The sequence below is a fragment of the Heterocephalus glaber genome, unplaced genomic scaffold, assembly GCF_053883595.1.
Source record: "Heterocephalus glaber isolate CG9 unplaced genomic scaffold, H.glaber_assembly_v1.0 deba00001586, whole genome shotgun sequence".
Classification (NCBI taxonomy): Eukaryota; Metazoa; Chordata; class Mammalia; order Rodentia; family Bathyergidae; genus Heterocephalus; species Heterocephalus glaber.
This window is the reverse complement of record NW_028258364.1, coordinates 5,149,416-5,155,830: the sequence shown is the minus strand read 5'-3', so window position 1 is coordinate 5,155,830 and position 6,415 is coordinate 5,149,416. Positions and strand designations below refer to the sequence as shown.

The 6,415-nt window shown below is 37.1% G+C and overlaps 1 pseudogene; it reads right to left on the bottom strand.

The window, feature by feature from the left end:
• Nucleotides 1-4,712: 4,712 nt before the first annotated feature.
• On the bottom strand, nt 4,713-5,765 carry LOC101721635 (dopamine receptor-interacting protein 1 pseudogene; annotated as a pseudogene).
• Nucleotides 5,766-6,415: the final 650 nt, after the last annotated feature.

Sequence of the window (6,415 nt, the reverse complement as noted above, 5' to 3'; positions counted from 1 at the left end):
GCTTGGCTATTCTGGCATGTGGACTGGGCATCCTTGCCAATTCATCCTATCTGTCAAGGCATCTTCATTCCTCCGGCAGCTCTGTCTCCATTTCCTTTATTCCTTTAGTGCTTGAAATCATACCTTGACTCTATTTCCCTGATCAGACACCAACAATTCTGTTAAGGGAATTTTTTCAGGAATATCAGTAAATTTTAGGAACTATCATGTGTAAAAAACTGCCATATGTGTGTTCTTTTTAAAACTTTCCTAAATGAAACCAAAGTTCATACACAACATTATCACCTAAGTAGTGAGACAAAAGAGGAATGGCTAATTCTGCTAATCTAGAATAGGAACCTTTTCACTGATTTGAATGTGATTTTGTAATATTTTTGTTTTTATCTTTTATTAGCACATGTGTGTAGTAGATAATGTTTACATTCCTTGTGGGGGTTGTTACACATACATACACAGTACATTTTATTCCTTTTTGATCCCCTTTCCTTTCCTTTCTCCCCTCCACCTGTCTCTTGCCTCTCTTCCTTTATTTTTGTACATATTTGTAGTATATAATGTTTACATTCCTTACGGGTAGTTGGTGCATGTGTATGACAAAAATGATTTGAATCTTAAAAATGGGAATATGATTACGAGTCTTAAATGGGGAAAAAATAAAAGAGAAGGGAAAAAGTTGCTTTATTATTCATGTTCTAGGGTTTTTCAAAAATCATTTTTAAATGTGCCAATTGGTTGTCTTATTCCTGACCACCACTGAGACACATAGGCTCAAGAATAGACAACTGAAAGAGAAGATCTTCCATAGAGCTATGAAAATGTAGAGTGATTCATCACCTGTTAGGGATAGATTAGGCTAACATTGCATAAAGGCAACAAGATTAACTGCAGAATATAGAATTTGTTTAAATTTCAGAATATGCACAGTCACTTAGTATTGCTAGAAGAAGTTTCTCCATGGGGGTTACTTGACAGATATATAGCAATGCAGCAGATATTAATAAGCAGCATATGCATATAAGGAAGTTAAATTGTAGAGAATCATGATTTTTGCTGAGATAATAAGTACTCTGGGCAAGTACCCAAATGCCAAGACATTTAAAAAAGTTTTTTCAAACGTTTTCAAGCAAAGTGGGTTTTTGATAATTAATGTAGAAAAGTGTAATTCTAGAGAGCTTGCATGATAAGCATTGATGCAATTATACTTAGTTTTCTATAAAAATTTATAACCAATATGACATATGAGGAATTAAAGTTTGTATTTCAGGTTGTAGGGATTAAAATGAACATTTTTAAAAGAAGTCAATAAAAATATTTCCTGTAGAAAGTGGAGAAGTATAAATACAATATGGATACTCTATTCCTATTAAAATTCCAATAAATAGGATACTTTTTGACTCAGTGTGCAGTTAAGTGGGAAAGTAAAAAAGAAAACTGTCATTTTCCCCAAGTATGTCATCTGATATAAAATATTTATGTAGTTCTGGGAAGACAGCAGAGCAGTAAATAAACATCAGCAAATCAGCCTATCTGAGAATCAGAATCCAGACACTGGAATACAACAACTTGGGGAAGAAAAGAAGGAAGGAGATGGATCTCCAGGACCCAGGAAAGATCTGAAGGGAAAATTGGAGCCCAAATGGAAAGTGAAGAGACAGACCTCAAAGCAGTAAAGTGAGAAGGCAAATTGCACTTTCTCACTGACTCCTCGCTAGCAGTGTGAGAGAGGAGGCTTGAATCTACAGAAACATAATGAAAGAAGATGATGAATCCCTGGTACCAAAAAAAGAAGAAGAAGAAGAAGACGAGGAAGAGGAGGAAGGAGGAAGAGGAGGAAGGAGGAGGAGGAGGAGGAGAAGGAGAATCCAGAGGCCTCCGTGGAGAAATGCACCAGTGCAATACAGCAGTAGATGCTGTGTGCTATAACAGCTGGTGAGTGATTCCAGTGCAACCATCCCCTGGAGAAAGTGTTCGGCCAGATGTCATTTTAGGGAGGGGCCAACCGAACCTGGGATTTAGGGCAGCCATGGGTTGGCATCTTCTCTGAGCTCCCCATTACTGGGTGAGGTACAACTCTAGGAGACATCCAGGGTCAGGGAGCTGAGGTCAGGCCACTAAAAGACACACAGAGTATTGTAGGCTGAACAACTCAGTCCCCAACCCTAAAAACTGAGGCCCCACCTACTGCAGGCTTGGTGGAATTATCTATCCATCACCCTGCCCTAATCCTACAGCAGACTTTCTGGGATCATTCAGCATGGATCTGTCTCTGCTTCCCTTGTCTTCCAGTGATAGCAGAGACACTACAAATTGGACACTACCATGAAACTGTAGACCCTCACAGGCTTGAAATCACAGTAAAATCTGTATTTTTTTCTTGATTGTTTGTTTTTATTTTTCATGAGCGTGAACATTGTTTTCAGGGATTTTGGGGGTTTTCTTTAGTTCTAGTCTTTGTTATTCCTTCTTTCTTTCCCTCCTTTCTTCTTAACCAGTTCCCCAAAGTTTGGGTTATCTTCCTTTGTCCTTTGGCCTATCTCTTTCTCTTCTTTTATGTCTCTATGTTTTCCTCTTATGCCTTTTAAGTTTTCTCCCTGAGGGTAAAATCACTTTATTGAGGGGATTTACTGTATATAGTTTTCTGATTTGTTTTAGATTTTATAACTATAAATCTTGTACCTATGGTTAAAGGTGATAAATTAACAGTTACCACAGTTTGTTATTTTCTAGCCTGTGCTTGATCATTATTACTGATTGTATTATTTTAGCCAAGATGACATAGTTCTTGTGAACAGTTGTTCTTCCTTGCATGACAATACTGATATTTTCTGGTGATCATAAAAAATACCATAGTACAGTACCAAAGAACTGGGTACTAGGACAATAGGCAGCAACTCCTCAACCCTAATAATTTTTTTTTTAGCATGCAAGAGGTAGAAAAATATGTTTATTAGCATGTTCAAGGTAGTCAAGATTTGAACAAACATCATAATCCCCACAACAGCCCTGTGAGGTAGGTTAAGTCATTGTTTTGTGATAAACTAATATTCCAAATAAAGTGCAATTCTTAAAAGAATAAATCTGCATTGGGAATAACTAATAATTTGTTAATTATTTCACTTATATATGCTCTAGTATTTGTGTTCTTATATATTTTGACTCATGCAATACAGTAATATTTTACAGATTAAGTTTACTGTAAACCAAATGCTATTTTTTTTTGTATTTGGGGGACTATTTAAATAAATGCTGGGTTTTTTTTTGTAAAATAAATCACATTTCATGTTAGGTATAAAAGTACTTCTCGTGGTATTCACTCAGAATGAGGAATTCTCAGTAATGTTTCACCCACACTTACCTATTCTATAGAAAGTTATCTCAACACGGCACCAAGGCAATGTAAGATTTAATTTATTGAATGAAACCTTAGCAATTTGGTATAGGCAGTGAACTGAGTAGTCATTTAGACGTCTTCAAATATATTGCGTCTAATCTCAACCCCACACCTAAAGCAGATCGTGTTGAAATGTAAACACTAAAATGAACAGGGATAAGTTCCAAAAAGTGTTTTCCCTTGAAAATTTTCATTGTTTTTCTTTAAAATGAAAAGCAATCTTGGGGTCCTTATAAAAAAAATTCTGATCACTATAAAATTCTAGTGAGTTTCATTGCAAATAAAAACTTCATGCTACCAATTACTACCTACAAGAGCCAGCAAATATTACACTAAAAGTTAATTTTTTCTTCTGTGACAATATAATACTTAAATAGGTGAAGAGATATGGGCTAGGGATGTACCTCAGTAGTCAGACACTTGCTCATATATTTAAAGTACATTTTTGTTAGCCCAACGTTAGGAAGCATCCAGTTGCATATTATTTTTAATAGTTGGTTTTTCTGTAAAATGACTTTTTTTTTTGGTACCGGGGATTGAACTCGGAACCTTGCGATGCCGAAGCAGGAGTTGGAATCACTGAGCTAAATCCCTGGCCCCTGTAAAATGACTTTTTAATTGGAGAATTTCCATTACATTTAATTATGAGGTTAATATTTAGGGTAGTTATGTAATTTATTTTGAACCCTAACTTTAGGTTTGGAAGCTTACTTAACACTTGGAAATCCACTGGCAGGTTTACAATATTTTAGCAAGTACTTACAGTAATTTACCATTATAAAGAAATCTTTCAAACCCAGACAAAAAAATTCTCACATAACTATTTTTAAAAAATTGGAGCAAGGAAATTAGGCAAAGCAATAGGTAAAATTAAACTAAGTCAACCATAAATTGTACATTCAAATCCATACTAAATCCCACTTTAGTGCACTTTGGATTACAGTTGAGGTAGGGCAAAGAAATATAGTCAGATATATCTCAAACTTTTAAATTTATATAAATTAAAATACTGACTTTTACCCAGGTTTTACTTGGATATCCAAAAAGAAAAATTTAGAATTCAAGTGACAAAGTATTTTCTTAGATTTAAGGATACAACTGTAAAAACTTTTGCGGTACATATTTTAAAAATATAAAGACTACAGTTATATTTTATTTAACATAAAATATGCTTGTATAAAAATAACCCAGGAAATATGAAAAAAGAAATACAAATTTTTTTTGCATAGATCTTTGATATAAAACATTTACCTGGAGCTAAACACTGGGAAATACACCTCTGAAACTGGTATAGTTGAACTCTTTCCTTGGATACCAAGTATACACAAAATAAAAGCCCTTCATCTTGGGGGAGCATGGGCAGGCGGGAAAACAATTTAATTTAGCATCAGTCTCTATTTATTTCTCTGTTGCTTGAATATAAACCAATGATGACAAGAGGGAAAACTCTGGGGGTTTATTTAACAAAATTAAATTCACATTTCTGAGGCCATCATAGTGCATCCAATGTCCATCAATCTGGAAAGCTGCAGAATAATGATGTTCCTCTTTACTAAATAACGTGGCACCTTCCAACAAGTATTTGTGACCAGATAAATCCAAGTAATAGGGCACATATGCCAGATCTTCAGATTTCCAATGCTGCATTATTTAAGACAACAAAAGGCGGTGCTCCATGGCAGAAAACTCGTTGGGAAAATTATTTTAAGCCACCACACCCATGCTCTTCACATCAGTCTTGGAACAGAATAACCCATCCACAGCCAGTCGTATCAAATTTCCAGGTGGAATTTCTTGGGGAGGATTTATATTAATTGAGCGCTGCTGATCTTCCTGCGCTCGAGACAGGCATGTCGGGCATCGCCAGTTGGAACAGTAACTTTCTTGAATGGTAGACATGAGATTTTCCAGATTTTTTGTACAATTATCATTCTCATTCCCAAACAGATCAATTACTAATGAAGCTTTATGAAGTCCAGATTTGTATTGCTGTTTTTCCATCTTGTCCCAAATCCAAAGTAGCTTCACAGTTGTAAAACTGTAGGTGTCCATTAAATAAAGAAAACAGTCTACAAATTCCCTACCAAAATGGAGAGAGTTCCCTGGGGAAATTTTCATTCTCGTTAAGAATGACATACAGCAACATCAAGAATCCATCCATGGTGCAGGTATTGTTTAGTCTTATTTCTACACAGAGTGGTGCACAGGATACTGCTTTGCGGCCAGCTTTGATAGTAAAAACACCTCCCCAAGGAAGAACAGGCCTCCAAAACGATCGATCTTGGTTATAGTTATTTCTAATTGATGTTTTGATCTCTTTAGTGTCTTCATCCTCCCCAAGGACCGAAAACCGCCTGTGCCGCCACTTGCTCATGGAGAGCTCGGGCTGCCCCTGCCGCCTCAACTATTAGCACCACCGGATGTCTCGGCCTCCCCAGGCGCGAGAGCGGGAGCCACAGCAGCTCCGGCGCCCCGGCCCGACCCGAGTGGACCCACGGAGCCAGGACCGCCTGATGCGTCGCTTCTTATTAAGGAGGAAGATTCGGCCTGACCTCCGCCCCCCTCCCCCCGGGGACCCCAGTTTCCAGGAGAGGGACGGCACCGCTGCGCACGCGCGAAGACGCGGGGGGGGGGGGGTAAACGTCACTCCTAATAAATTGAAGAAGCAAGATCTTTAGGAAGACTCAAAAGCTCAAAATCAGTTACACCTAGAAGACATCTCTGAAAAGTAGTCATTTCTTAAGGAGGTCTCAATACTAGTAATAAAGCTACCTACCATAAGCAATTTGCAAGCATCAATGCAGAAAACAAATTTTTAAAAATAGAAAATGAGACGACATGGAAGTAAGATCCAACACCAGACTTACAGTTTGCCTAAGACAAATCTAGAGGGCACTGAGGTGGAGGAAATCAGAAGTCACCTAGCTGAACTTTCGTAAATGATAGTAGTAAAAGTAACAAAGCAGATGAATAAGGGTCTAGAAAAAAATTAGAAATAATTTCACAGATAACTAAAAAGATGAT